Genomic DNA, 26140 nt, shown 5'->3' with positions numbered 1-26140 from the left:
CTTCTATGAGAGACAGAGTCGAGCAGAGAAAGGGGCTGGGGGACAGTGGGTTCTATTACAGCCGCTCATCAGACTGAAATAAAGCAGTGTATCATTTCCTACTTCTTTTACATCCTCTTAAACCATTATTTGCCTTAAGCGTTAATGCTATTCGCCGAGAAGCAACAGATGTGACTAAGTACCAAAGAAAAACCAAGGAGTACGTGAACACCTCAACGCTATTTTTATTTTTCAGCTGAGGCAGCCGTGATGCTTGATCATATGCGCTGCAACAGTAATCTAGAGTCTCCATTATCGACCAAGGAAAGTAATAGGACTAGAGATGGTGCGGTAATCAACCAGAGCTTGTGTACGTAATTTATAAGCACTTCGTAACAGTTGGGCGTAATATCACACCGCTAGGTAAGCAGCTATGGATTTGTGGTTTAATAAAGAAGAAAAATGAGGCGCACCGTAGGAAGATTTTAAGTTTCAATATCGTGGAGGCGAAGGAAGGAGGAGAACTGAACTCACCTCAGATTTTGTTGATGTTTTAGGTATTTCAGCCCTCGTGGGTTTCAGCACCGTTGGTCCACCAGGTGCAAAAGACCTGAGTTCGAATCTCGTCAATGACGCCAGCAATTTTTATGGATATTTTTCACAGAGTGGCTGAGTTATTCTGCTTCAGGCGAGGGTAGCATGGTTTTATTTCCAGCAACTCGGGTTTTTTGTCCAGGAAACAGTAAATCAACTAGAGAACACACGCAATTTACAGACATGTTATATGCGGTGCAATATGCCTAAATTGGTGATGCGCTTAAAACCCTACAACAACTATGCTACTCACGAGGGTCAGAAAACAGGCAAACCGACCGTTTCAGACAGTCTTTTCCCGACAGTTATCAAGTTTATAGAACTTCTTAAGGTTTCTCTCTAAGGCAGATTTTTAAGCTGATTGAGGAATTTGGAACTGAGGAATTCATCTCTCGATTTATTTTTAATCTCTCAATCTTGAGATATAAAAAATAAATTACAGAAAAGCCTTTATTAATATCTTAAATACATACTTGAAAAATTTGATGCTGAACTCCCAGAACCAGGGGCAAAGCTATGCGAGAGTAAAATTACTGCCTTGAGTGTGGATTAAAATAACATTAAACTTGTAATAATAGTACTAACTTCTAATATTTACAAGGTCCTCGGGAATAGTACAGTCATTATAAAAAGGTGTGGAAAAGGTCTGGGTTCGAATCCCATCAATAATGTGGAGAATTACTATTAGGCTTTTCACACTTTGGCTGAGTTAGTTGGTCTGAAGCGAGAATTTGTTTTTTCGTGCTGATTTTCGTGCTGAATCCCAGATTTTTCGTCTAAAAAACAACAGACAAAACCGACCAGCCGCAATTTTCTCTTATAATATACATGAGTGAATGAATTTGCCTTCTGAGGCAGCATTAATCTGAAATATATATATTGATTTCAGAGATATTTAATTGCATTTGGATAGATTGACTGCTAGAGCATTATTTGTAGGTAATTCTATGAGACAGCTATCGCTTGCTGGAGTATTCGTGAATCTGAGTATTTTGATAAATGCGATAGTTCTTTATATCATCAGCAAATATTTATTGTTGTACTCTGCCACCAATGCAATGCATGTTTCCAACATCGTGGATTAAAAAAAAAAAAGGGGTAAAGTCCTAGCGACGATCCCTGGCGAACACCCTACTGAGGAATAAGCTGAAATTAGTTCAATCCATGTCAGATAACACTTTCGGTCGTTAATATAGCTAAACGATAGTATGAAGGGTATGCAGAATTCCATAATATTTTAATTTGTTGCCTCTAAGTTCATGCCAGACACTGAAATGTATTGCCCCTTAGAATACTTGTTCCCAACTCTTCACTCAGTTCGTTATAAAGGTGGTTGGTTTCTGGTAACTGATTTCTCTGTTATAAAAGTCACTTTGAGCAGACGACGATCTCGACTGTTTTTCTAGGTCGAATGATTAAGATAATGGTATATGTGATTAACAGCGGTAATTGAAAATTAAGCTCGAATTCATTTCCAATTTTTTACCAGCTTTATATAATATACATACGAAAAGAATAGCTACCATGCAACAATTACATCTCACAAAACAGTATTTGTTCTAATTTACTCTTGGGGGGGATCAGTCTGATCGCCCCATCTGCCAATGGCAGTGAACGGAGTGAATAAATCTGGTATATACTTTGAGTAATTATTAGCGATCAATAAATTTAAATAAATTATCAAATTATTTTAAAAATATTAATAATAATGCTTGAATTCTCGGACGTTAGAATTCATATGATTAAAAGTTAAAGTTCATGGAAAACAAAATTTTCTGTGTAGATTTTTCTACCCTGAGCCTTAAGATGCCATGAAGCCATGAAGAAACACTGGGATGGGCAGATATATACCAACTTTATCGAATGACTGAGCCTGTGATTTGTTAATTGTCACTGAAAATGTCACGCGAATTTAGGGCCTCTCTCTCTCTCTCTCTCTCTCTCTCTCTCTCTCTGCATGGCACAAGTGATGCTCGTACATAATATGGACTCTCTCTCTCTCTCTCTCTCTGCAGACAGAGAGAGAGAGAGAGAGAGAGAGAGAGAGAGAGAGACTAATTGCAAGTTACCAGGTTGTAGACGTCCCTTGTTAACCCAGCACTTTTGAAAAATATTTTTTTTCTAATTCCGCTTGAATGATGCCAATATTTCATCTTTTTTTCTTAATGGGTTGTAATACTTAGTGCATGTAACTGTTTAAGTTTTAAAAAGTTTTAATTTTTAAAGCATGTAGTAGTATGTTTTACACTTTTTATTTTCAAAAAATATATATTAATTGCGCTAAAAGTTACAAAAACCTATTAGGCATAAAATAGAAATATCACTCTCTTAGCTTTTTCATTTTCCAATTTAAAAGACAGTTAAGTGGGTGAATTTTTTTTCAAACTGCGCATATATTTCTGCTTATGTTTATAAATATAATTAAAAAAATAAAAAAACACATCTATATTAGATGTTGTTAGTTACTTTCATTATTAGACTTATCTCATATTTCACAGCGCTCGAAATTTGAAACTACGTGTGTTGTTTTCCATAGAGTAGCAGCCGTTTTAAGAGAATACTTGAGTTTTGTTATGGCTTTCATGCAGTGAAAACAATAATAAATCTTTCAAAAATAACTTTGGTAAGATAGTAGATGTTTATTGACCCTAGTGGGAGAGGAAAAACAACTAAGTGAAATTTTAAACTTATCCGCTTGACGTCGACGTTGACACATCCGTCGACGCTTGTCCGGTATCGTACCATTCTTCAAGCGAAATCGAAATACTGTAGTTGCAAAAAACACGGTGGCAAGACACCTGACAGGTTCTCGCGCCAAATTTTTACAAAAACTGTAAGAAAGTCACGTCAGAAACTATTGCAGTAAAAGTTAACTGTATAATACCTGGTGGCAGGACCTGCCAGAGAATAATGGGCAGCCTGACTTACCTCCTAGCGGTGCGTAGGGACAACGTGGGGTCCCATTAGGGGTCCTGCGGCCAAAGGCCAGACCATAAAAAAAGAGAACCCAACATAATACTTCTCACAAAAAACACACAATAGTTTTGTCTGGCTTTTTCAGAGTAATGTATACCTCACAAGGGTACTTATGGCATGTGGGAAACCACCGGTGGCGCTCCCTCCCCAAACACTATGTACTTAGGAAGGCAGTCTGCGCAAGTAGCACAGTGGTTATAAAACCCGTTCTTTCCACACCAGGAATATGATTTTTTTTTTTTCATTCCGTGGCAGAGTTAGTCGGTCAGGAAGATTTTTCTTCCAAGGCATTCAGGGTTTTTCGTCTAGGGAAACAGACCATAACATACGCAATTTATAAACATAATACAGAAGGGTAGATGAGGTAATTGTCGGGTGGCTTCAATGTGAAAGTTTATTTTATTTATTTATATTTAGGAAAGAAAAATAAAAATAAAAAAAACTTATTAGGATCACCCGGAAAGTTATTTCTTCTGTTCATATGTATTTTATCTATAAATTGCGCGTGTTGTCTGGTCGATTTGCCTGTTTTGCTGGACGAAATACCCCGGATTCCGGGGGAACTTGCTATCTACGCCTGAGCCCGACTAACTCAGCCAAGTAGTGAAAAAAACCCATAAAAGTTTCTAGTGTCATCAACGGGATTCGAACCCGAGCATTTTCCACTCGGTGTGAGAAGAACGGTGACGATGCCACTGTGCTACCGCAGAGACTATTTAGAAATGTATTTGTGTAGGGTGGCATCTGTCACGTTAGTTCATCTCCACCTCGTTTCACTTTTAAGAAACAGAACTCTGTAGAAATGGCTAGAAATGAACTTGGCTGTTTGGCTACCCGGAATAAGCAGGTCGGAAATGCGCCACCACGGGAAACTAGACCAGGGGCTACCAGCCAGCAACAGCAGCAGCAGCAGCAGCAGAAGAGAGGGACGCCAAGAGCCCAACAAAGTTCGAGCCAAAGACTAGCCAAAAATTGTTTAAAAAAACAAAAGTATCTTTACAACTATACAAAAATTAAACACAAGATTAACCTAAACATATTGAGGTAATCAAATGATACTTTTTGAGGTTTTAAAAGTAAACAAAGCAAGTAATCTCGTTAAATTTTAAAAATTAACATAAATATCAAAAATTAAGGGTTATATACAAGACTATTTAGAAAGGTAGAAAAACTTTCAGATTTTTAATCATTAGTCAACGATTAACATAGGAATCGTCATTTTTGAGTAGCACCTGTGAGGTGCACCGACACCGCCAACAGATTAATCATTTGTTTCAGCCGAAGATGCCATCCGTGGTGATGGAGTATCTATGCCTTTTTCCTTTCGTTTGGAACAGTGTGGGTTATTTCTTGATCGGGGAATTTTAAATTTCTATGTGGTGATGGGGTTACTCGGACTCTGGATTGGTTGTCTCTGTTTATAGATGATGGAAATAAGAAATGTTGACCGAAGCGTAGCAGCTAGTTCTTGTATCAGTTTATAGAATAAGTCTCTGAAATCGATGTGGTGTAAGGCATAGTGTCTACTTCGAGTAAGATTGCCCACAATCATAGAATCGAGCTCTTAATGGTGATGAATTCACTATCTGTAACTCGGGTCTTTGATGCTGACAGTACTCAGCAGCTGCTTGGATAAATCTCTCGTGGAATAAAATTTAAATTTCTGTACGCTCATTTCTTCGAATTGAGGTTTCATACTATCGATTTTTCTGTAAAATTCGATCGATATGGTTAAGGTTTAAAATAGATCCCGTTTTCCGAAAATGTTTTCTTTGTTCGGTTACTCCTTACCTTCCGAAAAAAGAAAACGTCTTTCTTTGTTCGGTTACCTTGTCTTTATATATCCCTTTGTTTCTAGCTGTTACTACCATTATTTCCTTAATATCCAAGAATAAATAATTTTTCTTTCTTCGCGGACGATAATGCACGAGCCGAAGTGAAAGAGGTGGTAACGCAGAGTCCATTAGATGATGAACAACAATTTGAACACCGGCTATGAAAAAAAAAAAAAAAAAAAGAAAAGAAAAACTGGTGCGTTGGTTGTGTTTTATATCAGTGGAGGAAGGAAGCGATGTTAGATTATAATAGTTGCCTCGACCAGTGTGTCGCAATCTGTGGGGCGTTATCGTGTAGCAAAATTTCTAAATATTTGATGAATAAATTTAAACCATTAAGTGAAGTAGTGCAAGCGTTACTTTCCTTAATGGGAGCCGGCCTTGAGTGTGTCATCATTGTCTGAGATATCGGCTAAATATGTTGTCACGTGATAAAAGTTAAACCATGGGACCAAAGAACGCACCCTTAGAAAGTAGAGTAAACGGAGAATTTTGTCATTATTCAGCAATAAATGAAATTACCTCAGTTGCTACATGCATAATCTGGTAGGGACACTGTCTCTGACAAAACCATCGATTGCTTGGATGATGCGAGGTGCCTAATAAACGGGTCACTTGGTGTACATATAATTCCAGAAATCGAGAAAATAATCGTTCTACCCCTGATATATTTGCTGTTTGCAAGAGTGTTAACCTGCGCACTAATTTACTCATTGCAACTCACTAATAATTAAGTTCATTATTTTCAGTTCTATTCAATGCCAATAACACAAGAGGGGCCACACAATGCATTTCCTGAAATGTGTTGTATTTTTTAAAATTTTTATAATAAGTTAAAGAGCTCCTGATTGTATTTTTACTTCTGATGATATTTTTCATTAACTGATTTATTTTCCACCTAAAAGACTTATTACAAATTCCTTTGAAATCTTTAATTGCCACATTATTTTGGGCATTCACTATTTTATAAATCTTTTTGGTAAGTTAAAAACCCCAAGCAGTGTGTGTCCTTTTATCTCTTTGTAGGTATCCTTGCTATTGTTTGCAGTTCCTTAGGGCATTGACTACTTCAGTCACAATTACATATGATCCTTATCTTGTGTTATATCTATTCGTATATTAGATTTGTTTTATATTAGATGTAATCTTTCTCTTGTAATATACCTGGGTGTTTTTGCAAATCAGCTTGTGTTCATGGACTGAGTTATTAAAAGACCAGAATAACTACAGATCTGATTTGAACAAGCCTTTAAAAATGAGATTCTAATTCAGACCTCTCCAGATGAATCACAAGAGGCTAATGCACCCATAGTATCACAGAAGACTTCCTTTTAACAAATTCACGAATGAGTATTTCTGGTAGTGCCTTTCATCTCCTTATTGATAAAACATTTATTTGGTGCAGTCAATATTCCTTGGTGATTAATCTCAACTGGTACAGTGCTTCAGTACTGAATTAATCCGCAAAGTCATCAAGCATCTTTAGATATTTATTTCTACTCGGAAGACGAAAGCGAGAATGAAATGCTTTTAGTTTATTTCTTAAATAAAATAAATAGTTATTTAATTCTGAATAATTACAAACCAACTGTCCCGTTAGTCATCACAATTTCATTAAAACGGAAAGTGATTTGGTTGGAAGAATGAATAGACAATATGGAAAATGATCAGGAAAAAAAAATATCGGTTTAAGTACTGCGCACATAAAAGCAATTGCCTTTTATGAGCTCGTTTTTGTTGTCAGTTTGCTAAATATACAAATTATGAATTATTACTTTTTTTTTCATGGTTAACATTTACAAATGTAAGGTACTTCATATGGGTAGCAGTGATCCCAGAGTAACTTATCAACTGTGTGTTACTACACTCAGGGTAGTGGAAAATGAAAAAGATCTGGGAGTATTGTGCACTCAGATATGAACTTCTCTGAACAGTGCAGATATGATGCCAAGACAGCTAATGGGGTTTTGCCAATATATACAGAAACTTTGCTAGCAGAGATAAGGAGGTGATTATCCATTTGTATAATGCCATGGTTAGGCCGCATCTTGAGTACCGTATACAGGTCTGGAGGCCTAATTTTAGGAAGGATGTAGATCTTGGAGATCTGATTGAGCTGTTTAAAGCCTTGAATGGATTGAATAAGCTGAATGTTAATGGTATTCTTGCACTTGCTGAGACTGAAAACATGATGAGGCAGATATGATGTACCATCCTTCCTCAAGTTGAGGAAGGATGGTTGCAGGATAGATGTAAGGAAGTTTGCCTACAGTCAGAGGTGGTTGATTGTTGAAACAGACATCCATCTGTTATTGTGGAAATGATGGATTGAATAAATTCAAGGAAAAACTAGACAAGTTCTTGGAGGGTACAGATGGGTGAAGCGTGTTTTTTTTTGTTGATACTATATAAGCTTGCTTTCTTGCATCATTTGCCATTATTACTACTACTACTAGTACAAATTTTCTATAATAACAATAAAGACTACTTACAATTTACAAATTTAGTCATATTTATTTTTAATTTCGTACGAGACAATTGTTATATTTTGATTTCAGCTTATTTTTGGCAAACAAAGTAGAAAAACGTCGCTGCCTCTGATCTATACTATAACACAATGCACAGCCTAAGACTTTGATATACCTGAAGCTTTCACTCTATCAAAGATGCCCTCATTAAATTCTAAAGGAATATTTTGAACGAGTCGAGAAATTGAATAGATTTTTTTTCGTTAAGACATTATCCAATTTCTAGAAATAACAAAGACTCTGATTTTGCTGATTATAAAATTCTAGTAGGCAATTAGATAATATACGAAGAAAGATTTCAGCCATATTGTAAGACTTCATAATAAATAGAAGGAAAAGTATACGGTTCCTTTATGGAGTGCTATTGTAAGTGCTTCACCTTTGCTTCGATGGGAAGAAAGAAAGAAAACAGTTTCTATGATGACAACCAGTTACTGCGAAATTATTATTTACTTCACAGTTATTTAATCATACTAGCTGTTAATGTAAGCAGAAAAGAACGGTTGTCCCCTTAAGGCTTTTCCCTTTTCTGTGTAAAGAACCTGTAAAGGGTTACTGAAAAAGTTAAAGATGTTCAAAGTAAAATATGATAAGGACATAGCCATTTTTTATAAATTGTGTGTAGATATGCTTAAATGTATGAATTGAGCTACATTCCAGGTGTGTTCGATTTCTTTTCTTAAATTAATTGAATTTTTTCCATTTTAAAGGAACTTTTCCCCAATCTACTAACTAATAATGTATAATAAAAAGTAATTGTTTCACCACTTTTCTGTAAGTAGTGCGAAACGTACGTATTTCATGGGAGAAATTAATTAATCGATCGGTATGATGAAAAGGTGGTTAAAGATTTTTTTCAAAAAATTCTGAAATTTTGAAAAGAATCGCATTTCTGTTCAAATTTATCGCACCGTTTCTGTAGAAGGAAACTGGGCGGGACTATGGAATAGTATTTAGGAACTAGAAATCTTCTCAGAGACCAACAGGACGGATCTCTCCACCGCCCCTACCCCTTCTCATAGCTCTTATTTTTAGCTACTCTTGAAGATGTATGTAACTAATGCAAATAATTAGGATCGAAGCAATGGTAACGTATCACCCCACTTAGATTCGGTGTATGTTTTCTGTCTTTTCTGGATGTATTTCAGGGTATAGATAGCCTGAAATAGATGATGAGGCATTCGTAATGAAACCGCATATTCCAGTACAGAAAAAAAATCAAACACAAATTCAATTAATTAATCAAGAAAGTCAAGAATTCCTTTCGATAAAACTTTTTTAGTTTTTCTTATATAATGATCATCTTATCGATCATATACTCTTACAATGAGTGTACGATCGATAAGATGACAAAGATGAATCGTACGTCTCCACTTTTACGGTCAGCAAAATCCATACTATGGCACTTGCTGAACTTGAGGACACACAATTGGATTTAACCAAGTCGTCAATAAGAGTTAAGGCAACTGGAGGGTAATCGCATCTGAGAGTTTCTGAAAACTTTAAAGAATTTGATGCTCTCTGTATACACTCAAGCAGTATCAAACCACCAGCGCACAAAGTGATTGGTTGGTCGATTTAGTGGTGTTTTCTGATGCATCAGCATCTAAGGACGCATGACCAAATAAAGAATTACAAAGCAGATAACTGAGGTAAATACTAAAGTGGAAGTGGGACTAAAGCTAAATCATGCGAAACCCATAACTTAAAAGTAAAGTTCGATCAGAGAGTACATCTCCTTAGTTAATCTCCTTATTAATTAATTACTAAGTTAAAACTTTATTCAATAAAACTCTATACTCTAAACAGCCGTCCAATTCAATTGCAACTGTATAATATTTATTACTCTTCTCCGGTTTGCTCCTTTTTTTTTTTTAAGTCTGTCTCTTTTTCTCTCTGCATATACACCGATGAGCCAAAACATTATGACCACCCACCTACCTAATATGATGTTCGCCCTCCACGTGCAGCCAAAACAGCTCGTACCCGGCGAGGCATGGACGCTAAAAGATTTCTAAATGTGTCTTGTGACATCTGGTACCAACACGTAACCAGCAGATCCTTTAACTCCTGTAAGGTCCGTGGGTGAGACGCTGCAGATCGGAGTTGCTGTTCCAACACAAACCACGGATGTTCGATGGGATTGATGTCTGGGGAATTTGGAAGCCAGGACAATACCTGGAAGTCTTCCTCATGTTCCGCGAACCAGTTTCGAACAATCCGGGCGGTGTGGCATGGTGCATTATCCTGATGAAAGACGGCACCGCCAGAGGGAAAGACCGTTGCCATGAAAGGGTGTACTGGTCATGTTTAGTAGGTAGGCGGTAGACGTCAGAGTGCCCGGAACATGGATAACTGGACCCAGGGTATCCCAGCAGAACATCGCCCAAAGCATGACACCGCCACCACCACCGGCTTGTTAATGGGGTCGCCTCCTGTATCGACCCCATTTCTTCTGTCTTTCTCCCCTCAGTCTTCAGTCTCCTCTCCCTCTCTACCTGCTCGCCAGCGTATATCCCACAGGTCAAAATTTAATAGCTCCAAATTAAGTTCGCTCACATTTCGGTCTTTCAATCTAGCGATCAACCCACGCAAACGGTTTTTTTTTTTTTTTTTTTTTTAAAGGTCCTTGCCACTGAAATCTCAGGAAACTAGGTGGCAGGACCTGCCAGAGTACATAACTGCAATACTAGTGTACCTGGTCTGCCTCCACGGGGCGAAGTGTGGGCAACGTCGGGCCTCAGGTGGGGTCTGGCGGCTAAATGGCCAGAAGAACAACGGTACACAACATCACACACCTCAAGGTCCATATACTTTTAAATCTCTGGCCTTTACAGTGAACTGTATCACACCACAATGTAAACTACGCGGAGATGGGGGGAAACCCCTGGTGCCGTTTGACCCTAAACACACTTTACACTTTACACTTTACCGGCTTGTTTTCATTCCACGGTGCATCCAGGCGCCATCACTTCCCCAGGTAAACGATGCACACGTACCCGGCCGTCCACATGGTGCAACAGGAAACGTGATTCATCGGACCGACGACCTTCCTCCAATCACTCAAGGTCCAGTTTCCATGCTCGCGTTCCCATTGTAGGCGCTGTTGCCGGTGAACCTTGGTTAGCATGGGCACTCGAAGTGGCCTGTGGCTATGCAGCCCCATTTTCAGCAGGGTTCGATATACTGTGTGTTGTGACACATTACTCCCGTCACCAGCATTCCGATTACTGGCGAGTTGCGCCACAGTCGCCTTTCTGTTGCCACGTACCATCCGGGAGAGCCTTCGCTCACCTCGAGCATCGATGAGTCGTGGTCGTCCAACACCTCGCTGGCGGTTCGTGGGTTCCCCCTCCTCGGACCACTTTCGGTAGTTACTAATCACGGCTGACCGTGAGCATCCCAGCAGCCGTGCCGTTTCGGATATGCTCTGACCCAGTCGTCTGGCCATTACAATTTGGCCTTTGTCAAACTCGCTTAAGTCTGCTGTCTTTCCCATCTAAATAACAAGAGTAACACTGATTAACGGAGCTCAGTATCAGGTGTTTTTTATACCATGTCCTGACCAGCGCACGCGCTGTAATTCATCTGCAGTTGCTTCGATTTGCATAACGACTGGTTGGTAATAATGTCGACTCCCTAGTCATCGGTGTATGTATCTCTTTATAAGCGATACCACGTTCACGAGTCGTACATAATAATATTTGGACTGTCTAAAGCTAATAATACTGCACCTTCTATTAATCACAGAAAAATAAAATCGAACGCGTCAGAAATATAACGCTCGTACATTAAGTGACCTGTTAATGCACGAGCGTTATATTTCTGCCATCTATACAATGTTTAAGTTATGGATATTCTGCCATCTATACAATACTGTTATACTACAGTACTGTATAGATGGCAGAATATCCGCTGCTTGAATGGTTCTAATACTCTTTAACTGGATTAGCAGTTATCAGCAACAATTAGAACCCACCCCCGGTCATCAAGCGATGAAGGATATCATTATCCCAATGTATCATTATACATTGTCTGTATATTTACAGACAATGTATATTATTTATTTATTATTCCAAGGTAACCTTAACGAATACCGTGCATATATGCGCAGATAATGACTCCTCTAGCAAGAAGCATCGATGCTTGCAGCTTACGTGTAGCAATTGTTCCGATGAGATGCGATTTTTATGCTGGTCCAAACTGCATAATTTTTGGAGAAGCAATTAGAATCCACTTGCATCCATTTAACTACACTACAAAGTCTGGCAGCAGGCTATTTTTCTGGCCTATGTGCGTTGGAGGTGTTCTTTTAACTTAGCGAAAACAGCGAACAGAAAAAAAAACTACAACAACAACAACAAAAAAAAAACAATATGCACAAGATCAATAAGTGTTGTCTACTTCTGTATTGCATTTCCAAATGGAATATTGAAAAGAGCAAAGCCTTTGCATCGAGTTTCAAGCTCGGTGAAACAGCTTCTGAAACACGACACGTTACGAACAGCCTTTGGAGAAGACCAAACTTTTATGCGTTGATAAACGCACAAAAGTTCAGGTGATGTTTTTGATAAAGCAGAGTCTCTGTACGCCACAAGTTCCAGCCAAGAACCGAATGCCTGCGGTCCCATCAGCAGCATTTTTTTTTTTTTTTGGAGTGTGCTGGTTGTGTTAATATCACTAACTGAGAAGAAAATTTTTCAAAAGCTGAGAACAAAATTACAGTGGATAAACTCGAAAGCCAGCGTTAAATTTACTTTTAACAGTCTAGTGCTCTCTTGTTCCGGGCTCGAGCAGTATTCAAGAATTTCCTGGGAAGGAGAAGAATTTGAACTACAGTTCAAGCGAGATATGCAATTTTACAATAATGATAAAGTCAAGTTTTTGTCTTTCGAATGTTCCACGGAATCTGAAAGTAATTTGAACTGGTGAGAAAAGAGGAATATTCGCAATTGTAATTCGTTTTACAAACATCATAAAAGTCAGAATTTATCGCCCCAACCCTATATTCAAATATAAGTTTAAAATGGAATATATTAACTATTTTCTATTAAGGGAGGTGCCTTTTTTATATTTTTAAAGCCTAACCATCAAAACCCAGAAAATTCTACGAGTTCAATCCCCGTGCATATTAGCGGTTGAGACAGAGTCAAGCAGTATTATGGAAAAAAAATCCCAGACGCACTTCCATCGATGAAAAAATCTCTTGCTTCAGTATGTGTCCTCATATCATTCTCAGAGTACTCTGAGAGAGCAACGATGCAAAATAAAAGTCAAAACAAATATTTGTTTTTAAATACATTCTTATAACTTTGGGTAGCATCTCCCATAGCCTAACTCAACGGCTACAAATTCCTGAGTTCAGGTAATAGGATTATACCATTCACAGAACATTCTAATTAAGTATATTCCATAATATTCAAAAAAGAAATATCCGTTAATTTAGAAAAATTGACAGCTATAGTCCTAAAATCAGCGATGAATGAAGTTTAAAAGAATACAAACGTAAATGTAAAACTGGATCGCTTCATTTAACTTTAAAAAACTCCTTCTGAAATATAGAGCTCATTACTATTCAATTCCGGATTGTAATTTGAATTTTTTGCTGTTAGAAATAAAATATTTAAATATCCATTAACAGTTGTTTATAATTAGGCTTAAGAATGTATGGAAGGATGTAAATTATTATTCCTTAATAAAAAATCGATGTGTCTTCGTGTGATGAAAACCTCGCAAAAGAGATGGATTTAGAGAGAGCGAGATTTGCAAGAATAAAAATCCATCGGCGAAGTCAAATCAAATAGAATACAGACATATACTTTCAAAACGGAAATAGATTTTGTCAAATGCTGTGAGTGATTTTTCTTAGCGACCATGATTGGAGCAGTCACAAAAGTTGTTTATCAAGTCTTCCTGCAGCAAGATTGGACGGTCAAAGAAAGAGACTTCTCTGATATCAGTTGGTGGTTCAGCTGCCGCTGACGTACGGCGATACGAGGAGCAACTCGTTGCTATCTCTACCTCTTTATTACCATTGCTGTTTGAAAGGGTCGAAAAAAAAATCCAGAGCGGGTGACAGTTGGAAAAATTCGCTTACAAAACCAGGATACAGGTTCGGGAAGAAAGCGGTGGTGTTAAGAATAGAGGACTGCTGGAAGGCAATGCTCCGGCGACTACTCTTAGCAGACAACTGCTGGAGAAGTCAAATATACGCAGCAGCAAGCTGAAATTGCCTAGAAGCGGAAGGAAGACACTTCGTAAAGTGCGCTCTCTCTCTCTCTCTCACGAACCAATCTCCAGGTAATGTCATATATAACCGTAGAAATGCTGACTTTGAGAAATAATAAAAACTGCTGACAGAAAGAGTAATGAAACACACACACACACACACACACACACACACACACACACACACACACACACACACACACACACACACACACACACACACACACACACACTTAATAACCTAGCTACTTCCTGCGCAATGTACTTGGGAAATAGCAACCCTATGGAAATAGGCGAACTGCGTTAATTTCATCCATATTTCTTCGTGTGAGAATGAATATTACAGTATATCAATTATTATTGCGAAATTTATGAATCTGAGAAAGTTTCTTGGAATAATTGTTCTTTTAATAATTTTCTACTACGCTGTGCCTTTTCAAAATATTACAAATAATCTTTGTCCAGTATATTATTGGGCAAAGTGATTTAAAGAGATTTATGTTATGCTTATGCATGTGGGACTACATATCGATTTTGCTGGCTCAATGGGCGTTATGATAAAAGTAGTGGAAATTCGATTGTTTCTGGAAATAACTGCTTATTTATTATCTTTGATAACTTTATCCCTTCCAGGATAGCGTTGACATCTAAACGAATGACGACCACCCGAACCTGATTTCGAGTGGTTGTCATTCGTTTAGATGACCGTGAGTGACCGTCCTATGGTGTCTTATAACGCAAATTCTCGTAGATTTTATTCTTGAGAAAGATAAGAGATAGTGGCATCCCTATCGTGGGAATAGGGTACATGCTGGAGTATTTGGAATTCCGCTGATCCAGAAGGTTCCTAATACCAGCGGCTACATGGCAGCAAGCATTTTTCAATCAGTAGAATGAAATTCAATGGCTTTTGTAGCGATACTGAAGTTCAAGGTGGTTGTAGAAGAACCTTATTCAGAATCCAGAAATGTAAAACGGTATGATGTATTGTGACACCGCAGCAATCAAATCAACGATCGTCGTGACCTTTACTCTACTCAAACTGCCAGAGTTTGAGTAGAGTAAAGGTCTGTTCCTCCAGACCATACCAATTTCCATACCATTCATCCTCAAGCGATATCGATTTTGATCCGCAATCGTTGCTTATTATATAAATATTCCGTAGATTGCTTGCTGATGATACTGTAATTTCACTAACCAGCTACAATACCTTTCAATGACTATGGTTGCAACACTTTAAGACAAAATATCGGTAACTTTTCCGCTGGAACGATTTCAATTTGGCCTTTCTGCATGAAATCGTACTACATTTCCTATTGTCTTTAAATTATCGTTGTCACTCAATTATACGAAACTTCTGTTTGCGATTCGGGAGTATTGCAAACAGAAGTTTCTTAATCTTTCATAATCCATAAAGGGAATTTAGAGCTGCGCCATTTGCTTTTGTATACTACAACTATTAGTAATACAGGCTAATTTCGGAAAAAGATGGATGGATGGCTAGCTAGTCATTGAAAGAATGTAATAAACAGATACAAAGATCATTCATTAGTAGTTCATTCATTCATTCTTGTCAATGATATACAGGAATTTTGCTAGCAGGGATAAAGAGGTGATTATCTCTTTGTATAAGGCAATGGTCAGGCCACGCCTTGAGTACTGCGTACAGATCTGGAGGCCTCATTTTAGGAAGGGCGTAGAGTTGCTAGAAAGAGTGCAGGGCAACAAGATTGGTGAGGGGAACGAAGGGATCCTCTTACCAAGAAAGGCTTCGGTTCTACAAATTTTAGCTTCTAAAGACTAGGCACAAAATCAAAAAAAAAATTGAAAAAAATAGAAATCATTTTTTGAGAAATCTTTATTCCAACAGTAAGCATTTGGTATTATTTTCTATTAATAATTTATCTATTATCATGGATATTGCTGCTATCTAAAGGTTCCAACTGATACTTTTTTGTGAATATATTTATCATTTGACAACCCGAATAGCGATCCACTTCCCACATTTTAATTTATTCTGGGAATGTAAGATAAATTTCAGTGGACATTTCTGTTTACATTATTATATATTTTCATCTAACAAATATTCGGCAACTCCGTGTGAATCAACCGCTGTACGAAATTTATTAAAATGTTCAAGTATTACGTTGTTATTTAGCCTTCGAGAATGCTTCTTTCTACATAAAATTCCTTTTTTATCTAGTTTTCTTATTGAAATTCGCTTTTAAACTGTTATATTAAATAACTAATAATGCGCAGAAAACAACGTACTCTGTCAATATGAAAATATTGATGAGATATCCCTGTCCAATGTGCCTGCTATCTTTAACTCTGTTACTTTCGATAACAGGGTTCCTGCAGTATATTGAATGACACGAAATAAATACGTTTTTTCTTCATGTATAAAGTTGCCATAAAATCGTTCAAAAAAAGACGGAAGGAAGCAATAATTCACTTTACACAACATAACCTTAAACTAAAATCTCTTCCCTTGACAATGGAATCACAGATCCTGTTAAGAGAACACAGAAGGATTTTGATTAATGCTGCAACTGTCGGCACTCCGTATATATATATCCGGACATAAAAGTATCACGAGAGTTTGCTTCCGCTGCTGTGCAGACTTGATATCAAAATTTCTATAATGCTTGCAATAATGGATAAAGTGATGACGTCCTGTGGAAAATATAAAGAAAGAATGTGACATAGCCGAACGTCTCTGATAACATGACACGGAGTAAATTGAATTTTATGACTTGGAAGCGACTATGCTATTTAACTATTCTGTTTGCCTACTTTTAATGAATTATTTAGTATGCGTTTTAAAAGGGAGAATAAAATATAATGATTTAATGAGGAGAACACCTTACGGCGGTAACTCAAACGCTATACTTATAATGAATACAGAGAAAGTACTTCTACAGGGGCTACAATTCGTTGCTTCTTTGCATTAAAGTTAAAAGAACTTCTCGTGAACGCCCTTTCACGTGATATTTATTTGCTCATAAAAGATTCGACGAGAATTGAAGTCTTCGCGTTTGTAACCTTTGCCATTATAGGCTATAAATGGTTCTTTTTATGGGCGTAATACAAAAGGAATAGAGCTAGGCCGTCTTAGCACAATGGTATTTCAATATCATTCTTCACTGTCTCCAAGACAGCATATACGTGGCTCTGTCTGTCACTAAAGACAATGGTCTTTTGTTAGTATGAAACAACGGAAAATGAGAACAAAACATTGCATTGCGAATTTTATAACACAAGATCTTGCCTTTTGTGTCTTCTATACATATGAAAATCTAGGGCGAATATTGATTTATTTCTTATATATGGATTTATATTTCAAAAAAAACGGTAGATTTATAATGGAATCATAGATCCTGTTAATATAGCAGAAGAGTTTGAGATCTATGAATGTATTATATCAGGAATTAAATGTGTGCAGCAGACAATGAATGCTTGTGGGTTAGTTTGGATTGTTTAGGGTTAGCTTCAAGGAAACTCGGACCTTGAGGTGTCAGGATATCTTGTCTGTGAATTACGAATATTCTAACCATTGGGGGAAATGCCGGGAGAAGAGAACTCAACATCTCTGAAAGGACCATAAATGAGACTCTTTTGTCCTTATGGACATTTTTTAACTCTAAGTTAAGCAATGTGGGCAGTTCTCTTAATTCAAAAATTTAGCAGTCGATTATCATTTTAAACAGTAAGGAAAGTTTTTCTGCTCCTAGTTTTTATTTCCCACATTGTTAATCTTGTTCTTAAAATTGCTCTAAACAAGAGATTGTGGAACCAGTCTTGAACATCAGTTTTCTTTCTATAATGCATCTGTTTATATCAGAATAGATTTTTTTTTTGACATGCTATATAATGAGATTATTTATCATCCGGATAACCCTCTTTACTAATCGTATTATATAATAATTTAATGTCGTTTTTAAAAATATACATTTCTTTTGTTTTGTTTTCATCAAAGAAACTAAGTTAAGAGGAGCGTGCATTCTGTAAATTGATTATATTCTTATCTGCATATAATCAATGCAATTAAACGTGATCAAGCCAGCTCATAGAAATGGCATATCATGTAAAATGAGTTAATGCAAATTATCTGTATTTAATCACATGCTGCGATACCTCTACAATATATTTAAATAAACTTCTAAAGAACGTTATGTAACCATCATAAAATCTAATGTAGGAAAAAAAACTCATTTTCATTATTTCTTGAGTAGCATTAATGCTAATAAAACCTCATCCCTAAACTTTAGAATGATAGTACTGTTTATTTAAAATTTCTAATTTTAAAAACGAAAAATATACTTTCAGAATAAATTTAAATTTACATCTTTAGTTATTCTAATTTAAGGAGCATCACGTTTTTAGTACATACATAGCACTCTCTCACTCGTACACGAGTCCAATGAAAAAGGATCGACAACATATGCTGCACACCTTATTAATTTACCATTTAGACTGGATATCATCGCCAGAGATCAAATGCAGTAGGTCAGTTACAGTTCTTTCACAAAAAAAGGTAAAAAAGTCAGTATCTGTTTTATTTAATACCCTTTGATATAAAATAACATCACGAAAATTCTTGCAAGGCTTGGTATATATCTTATAATGCATTTCTTAGCACCATGATCTAGTTTTCGTCGTATAATAATGGAAATAATATATTCATTTGCAACATTAGAAGAAATACAATAGTTTACGCAGTTGTTGCAATATCCCATAATGGCTTGACTTGAAAGCTAGGAGTTATACATAAACGATGGGTTTTAATAATAGCTGCGTCATGCATAACGCTCCGAGTGAGTGAGGTCTTTCCAGTTACGGTCTATTGGATTTCATACCAAAGTTATTTATTTCGTACCAAGGTTATATGTGTAATTTTCTGCAGCTGGCGACGCGCCTTTGAATGGTGTTGCCATTCAAATATCATGAATAGTAACAACAGGTCGCTAGAATCAGCTATATTTAAACGGAGAAGTGTACTGTGAGAAGTTTTCAGTGGGCATTCCTAAAAACGTCTCCACTGTAGTAGAAGTGATTCGCATGTCTGAGATAACACAATCTTAATTAAACTACAAGGCAGATCAGTGCATGTTGAGTACCAAAGCAACTTAGGCTGTGAGGCATCAATATATTGTGTCTATAATTGCGTGTATTCTTCGATTAGTCTGCCGTTTACCGTGAGGGGAAAAAAATCCGAACTTCTGGAAGAAAACCATCCTTGCCCTATGTGGGAGGACGGTGCTTTTAACCACTGTACCACATGCGAGAGTATTAATTAAACTCTAGAGGAACACGAAATAATTAATGAAACGAACCACTTGGTTCGTTTCATTAATGATTCATCAATACTTCTTTTACAGAAGAGAAATGGTAGATGAAAGGGATCTTTTGTGATTTCTTCGATTAGGAGATTTCGCCTGTGCAATTAACATAGCGGCCTACAGCATATCACCTACGATGATCTAACGAGCGAGTACGCGTGGCGCGAATCACTTGAAAATTAATCCTCATGGAATTTTCACGGAGTCCGACAGTCTTTTAGAAATAACCTACTGCATACTTCTCAGATAGTATTTAATTCATGTCTCCTATAAAAGAATAATCTCATAAAAGATCGGCATTTTTTTTCATTTTTTGGAAGCAATAGAAAGAAAGAAAATATACAAGCCAGATTATGATATTTTCAGAGGTAACCGCTTCCAAGAATTTTAATTAGGCTAATTCTGTCATTATCATAGCTTCTACTAACTACTAAGGAACACAACTTAGACTTTAATATGTAACACGAAGTCATGTTATTACACCAAAGAAACTGTATCATCGAACAAAAAAATTGGCCTTACAGCACACGCGAGTTATAGACACCATTCACTGATTCACTGTAGTCTTAGAGTCTTAGTTGCCTTGGAGTTAACCCAAATGGTCGCAACCCTATTCTATAGATTGCGGTTATAGTGAATGATCTGAAGAGGTTAATTCCACATCCAAAAGTGGTAACAACAAAAAAGAAAGAATCAGTAGCTGCCTCTGAGCTTCTAAAATTTGAAATCTGAGTTATATCTGTGGTTGTTATACTGTATGCAAAGTCTTAGTATTCTCCTTTTTAAAAAAAAAGAAGAGGAGGAACAATTTTACAATGTTCGTGTCGATCACTGGGCCAATTGCACCACGCATTGTTTATAATGCTAAATTTCTTTCAACATGCTAGAAATTAATTAATCGTGTATTGAATTATTTTAGAATAAAATAATTTAGCCATTTTGTAATGTTTAAAATAAACATGATTCAAAGATAACGAAATTTTCAGAAGCAAAAATGTTTACAGTAAGAAAAAATGACACATTATTTTAATTAACAAACTGACAAAATGACACTTATTTATCAACAAAGAAAATGTTTACTAAAATTTAGTATATATTTTCTAAAATAACTAAAAACTATTTAACCCTAAAAAATAAAATAACTATTTATTTAAAAAAATAGCTAAAAATTATTTAAGTTAAATTTTTCTAAGAATTATAATCAATCACAGCTTCATCTTTTATCATAAAAAAGAATTACAAGATAATTTAAAAAATTGAATTGCTACCGTTTTTAAAGAACCTGCCCGTGAAAATCCAAGTGTTCATGCTCCCGTCTATATTATTATTCCTAAGGCTGAGTATTTTATTTTAAAAAGGGCCTTAATCTGGTAAGAAAGATAGGTGATTTATTTTTAGTATGTAACGAGAAAATTTTCACGCTATTTTTCATTTTAAAAAATTTATTTTCGAAATAATATTATTACATTTTCAAGATCACAATTTGATGTAATGTAGTTTTATACTGTAAAATAATTGTATATATATCAGCAACTGAGAAATAATATGAAATTGGATAGAATGAAAAATTGTAATATCAAAATAAAAAGTTAGAGTAAAAAAAACCAAAAAAACTAAATCAATGGCCAAACAGCCATTCATTCGTTTTTTTGATAAATTTTAAAATAATCAATATAGCCCAACAAGCATCTGCAAAGAAGAAAATATAGACGTGCAGCGTACTTTAATCACTTATTAGAACATTTATAAACATTTTAGTTTAATTATTATTAAAAATTATTATTTTTACATCTGAAGGAATGCTCGCTAAAAACATTTTTATATTTTAAGTTGATCATGTGTCTTTTGAGATCGAGTTTAAAGCTGAAAAATTATTAGATAAAATCATGGAAGCCCTCGCTTGAGACTAATTAACTTTTAACGATGTGAACAAACCCGATGCCGATAAAATTCCTCCATATAGAAAGGATTTAAACACCAGGCCTTTTAGGACCTCTGTTCTAGCCGAGAAGGCCTCTCCGGTATGGCCGCGGGAATTGAAACGAGATCTTTCGAAAGGTAATGTTTCACGTATAGGGATTGTGTACACTGAAAGCTGTGTTGTGAGCAGACAATGTTTTAATTATTTAACTTTTAATAGAAAATTAGGTCACCTTTCATTATCCGCGTATAATCTTCCACCTTCTTCGAAGAATTTCTCTTAGTCACACTTGTCCATCATGCTGCTTACAAGAGCGATCATAAAATTCAAATTCTGAGTTGAATTATCTGGAAACGAACCTATACGCTCAATATTTTTATGAGTCAAATATTTTTATTCAAGTCTAGTCTGTTATTTCATGTGACTGTAGTTCCTTGCAGTGAAAAATTAAATACAGAGTAAAATGGACTATGTGGAGCTAATAATTAGTAGTGGTTGAATATAATATGGAGATGGAATTCTGAAATTTTTGGCCCACCAGTGTGTGTGTGTGTGTACAACTTATCCTGTCTTGTAACTGGCATACATGGGTGACAAACCACTACAGCATATTTCTGCAAGTCCACGAGCCTATCAAATGTCATTATTATGTGTAAATGCCTTGTGTATACACTAAGTGGCCACTTTATTAGATACCTACCTTTTCACGAAAATCAATGCTCCTACAGTAATAACATCCTATGTTCGTACCATTCGATATAACGCAGGTAGGCAGATACGTAGGGATGTATCATGTGTGCACCTCAGTGCGAGAATGGGCAAGACAAATGGTTTAAGTGAGTTGGAACGAACGTCGGTGCCATCCGCGCCAGTATACTAATCTCGATGCACCCGAGTGCGTATCGGGTGTATCGAGATTAGTTCAATAATCAAGTAACATCTATTCAACGGTGAACGGAAAAACGTGGGGGGAAAAACTAACTACAGGATCGCCGATTAGAGAGACCAAAGGAAGTTTATAAAACTTGTACAGGGCAACAGAAAAGAAGGATACATACAGTCAAATAACAATAGCAACTAAAGAAGCATTTCAGAATGCATGACTCGTTGTACCTTGTCACAGAAGGAGTATTGCGGCCGATGTCGCACCAACAAAAACAAAGGTTCGCTTATAATGGGTTCAGAGACTAATACTAGAGGATTGAAAAATTTGTTTCCTGGTCTGACAAAAACCGGTTTCTGCTGTTTCACACTAACGGGAGGACCGGTCATGGATCTAAACTGCCAGGTGTCAGCAGTGCAGCCTAGTGATGACAGTGTAATGGCGTGGGGAGTGTTTTCGTGCTGCCAATTGGGTGGGGAAACATTTGGATACCTCAGATTTTCTACCGTTTTTCGATTAGGCATATCCCTCCATACCTCAAAATAACTTAATACACTTGGCGGAGTTGAGCTAAAGCCGGTAGTGGAGGAAAGGGACTTTGGTATTACGATACGGTCAGATATGAAGTTCTCCGAGCATTGTAGACTGGTTTCAAGGAGGTCCCATTGTGTCCTATTGATAATTTATCGAACAATCGCTAATAGAGATAAGTACGTCATAATCCCATTATATAAGGCTATTGTTAGACCAAACTTGGAATACTCTGTTCAAGTATGGAGACCACACCTAAAGAAAGACATTGTGCTTCTTGAAAGGGTCCAGAGACGGGTAACTCGCCTGGTGAGATCGGCAAAAGGCTTCGAATATGTGAGTTGCAGAGCTTGGAAACTAGGAACCTTAGAGGAGACTTGATCGAGGTGTTTAAGGCTCTGACAGGCATGCATAAGCAAAATGAATGAGGATGAAATTTTCACAGTTATAAATGATTCTAGAACAAGGGGCATTAATTTTAAGTTACGGGCGGAGTTAGTTGTTTAGACTGGATTGCAGGAAGCTTTATTTTAGCCAGCGAGTTATAAATTACTGGAATAAGTCACCTACATGGTGGTAGAGGCTGGCAGTCTGGGGAAATCCAAAGGTCAGCTGGATAATTACCTAAGGGAGGAGGGAAATGCATAGGTTATCCATTTCCTTTTCTCTTATTAATTTTCATTATTATTATTATTATTATTATTATTGATTTGTTTTTATTCGTATTATTTTATTTTATATATTTCTTTGTTATTTTATTTTATTATTATTTTTTTTTTGGCTGGTGCAGCATAAGCCATAGGCTTCCTTGCACCATGTGGCCATTACTAATACTAATACTGCAGGGTTTCTAACAGGATTATAGGATTGTGCGCATTTCACAAGGCCAGAATTACACAGAACCGTTTCCTGAAACACGAGAGTGAATTAAATCTACTGCGTCGTTGGCATCCCCAGTCATGATTTCAATTCAACTGAGCACCTGGAACAAGGTAGAACGAGCTCTTTGGAGTAGAGATCCTCAACCATCCAATTTGCAACTGTGGGAAGCAATTGAATCAACGTGGACACCACGTTGACACCGCGTTGAGCCCATGCCACAGTGAAGCCAGTCTGTTCCGAGGGCTGAAGAGGGATCCTACTCGCTATAAGTCACTCAGTGTTATGTCATTTCGATAAATTTCCTGTATGGGCGGCTTTCCAGTTTCGATAGATGTAAAATCTGAGTTTCCAAGCAGAAGAGATTCGGCTATGGCCTAATAAAGAAGTCCATTAAGTTCCATCCATCCCGATGGGAAATATTCTGAATTTTGACCGGTGATAGAATCGAATCCAGTCCATTTGAACAAAGTAAAAAGGGCGAACGATTCTATCTAATGTCCCAAATGCAAAAAACAAAGATCATGAATGAAAATGAAAATATTGTGTCACAAAACATTATTCTTTGATATTGGTAAATGCCATAATCAGCAATCTTGTTCTATTTGCGATCATAAATGTCAATACATGAATTTAGGATTATTGATTGAAAGCTGGACCTTTAAAATTAGTTTGAACGGAAATACAACAATATGTGAGACGCGAGATGGTGCAGTAAGTGCTGCACCACTCGCATCTCACATATTATGGTATTATCGTCATTGGGCTGTTCAAGTGTTTTCAATGACTACCTGTCCCTCGATGAGATCTCAAAAAAGATCGAAACACCTCTTGGAGCAGTGCCTTTCATTTGTAGTCGTGTAATACCAAGGCAACTCGTGGTGAAATGCCTCCACATTATGAGATCGATGCACCAAGTAGCAACTCAGTTTGCTTACAGCTATGTACAGAAAGCGGTTATGCCCGACAAGTACATGATTCGTTAAAGAATTAATTTAATCTAAAAGTTTCTGCTACTTAGAATAATCTAAGCACAAATATACCAAAATAATAATTATATTATCATTTACATTTCTTTTTGTTTCGCTCATTTCTCTGGCCACTGTTCACGACAATTTTTAGTATCTCTTTATGCCACATCTATAAGCTAAGATAACTGACACGTCTTTATTTATAAAGTCCGGTTTCTTTGTATTTACAATACTTCAGGAGGATATGCAAGGCCACCTTTGCTACCTTTCAACAGGCGATGACCTATCTAGTATACTGTCTACCTCACCTCTCTGTAGCCTTGAGACTCGTTCCTTTACCGCTCATCTACGTGGGCATGATGCCAGATTAAAACGAACGGTCTGCCAGAGCCTGAATATAATATCAAAGTCATTCGGTTGAAATGGGAAGGTGTGTGAATAGATATCCTCGAGATGGATTCTGTCAAATGAAATACAGTAACTTCAATGATCTCCAAGTGAAAATTATGAGGACACTCGCTTGTTATTTATAAAGAAACAGTTAAAGGAACAGCAAAATTGAATACTTAAACGGCTTATCGAATTGCAAATAATCATATGTAAAGTGAAATGGCAGAGGACGTTTACATGGTCTTCGTACTTCCGTAGTGTCAATCATTCATCGCCTATAAATATATAAACTAATCAGACTTACCTGTGGCTAATGCGATTTGTAACTTCAACCCTGACGAGGGTTACATGACTATTAATATCACTCGTCTGACGATGTGCTGCTGCATACTACTCTATTGCAGACGACATTCCATTTTCCAGGAAGATACCCATCCCGCAACATTGTCTTTCTCTGCTTACCTTCCATTCCATTCACCCAACTAGAACGAGTTGTATTTGGAAGTCTTGCTGCTGGAAAACGCGGTAAAACTCCGCAGTACCTGAGCGACAACTGCCGTGTGCCAGCTGGTCTCCTGCGACGCTCAACATCTCGGCGGAAGAGACGAGTGCGCTTCAGTGGTCTAGTACTGTTCTCGCACTAAAGGAATCGATTGCCAGGGTCGCGAAAGCGTTGTTTGTAGTCACACCTTGTACCACGATGAAAGGAAGAAATAATACAGCGCCACCTCTATACTGTCGGAATGCTACCGTAGATTCTCCATTCCCTTTTTTTTTTCTTCTTCTTCTCTCTGGTGCTCATACTTTAAGACGGAATCTTCATCAGTTGTAACCACGACATACCGTTCGAGGCAGTCAAGAAAAATGATGAGGCGAAAAAACAATTTTTAATATCGTGCGATAAGAGAAACAATGTGGAAGAAAAGCAATCTTTATTATTCGCTGGTATAAACCTTACAAACAAATTTCTCTCACTTAACTGGTATTAGACCGATTCTAAAGGCTATTTACTTGTCTCAATTAAATTCCCAATGAGGAATTTTGACAGATGCTCAATCCGACAACTTCATAAATAAATCTTAT

The 26140-nt window shown here is 36.9% G+C and overlaps 1 protein-coding gene across 4 annotated transcripts in view; it reads right to left on the bottom strand.

The window, feature by feature from the left end:
- Positions 1-25683, bottom strand: part of LOC150079297 (neprilysin-1-like) — a 329066-nt gene extending 303383 nt beyond the window's left edge. For all 4 annotated transcript variants that reach the window (XM_090384129.1, XM_090384131.1, XM_090384130.1 and 1 more), the window contains exon 1: positions 25362-25683. The gene's annotated coding sequence lies outside the window, so the exon portion shown is untranslated. The remainder of the gene's footprint in view (positions 1-25361) is intronic.
- Positions 25684-26140: the final 457 nt, after the last annotated feature.

The sequence above is a fragment of the Mastigoproctus giganteus genome, chromosome 10 (assembly GCF_048544385.1).
Source record: "Mastigoproctus giganteus isolate SK-2022 chromosome 10, ASM4854438v1, whole genome shotgun sequence".
Lineage (NCBI taxonomy): Eukaryota > Metazoa > Arthropoda > Arachnida > Uropygi > Thelyphonidae > Mastigoproctus > Mastigoproctus giganteus.
Note: the sequence above shows the minus strand (reverse complement) of the source record. Positions and strands in the feature narration are given on the sequence as shown.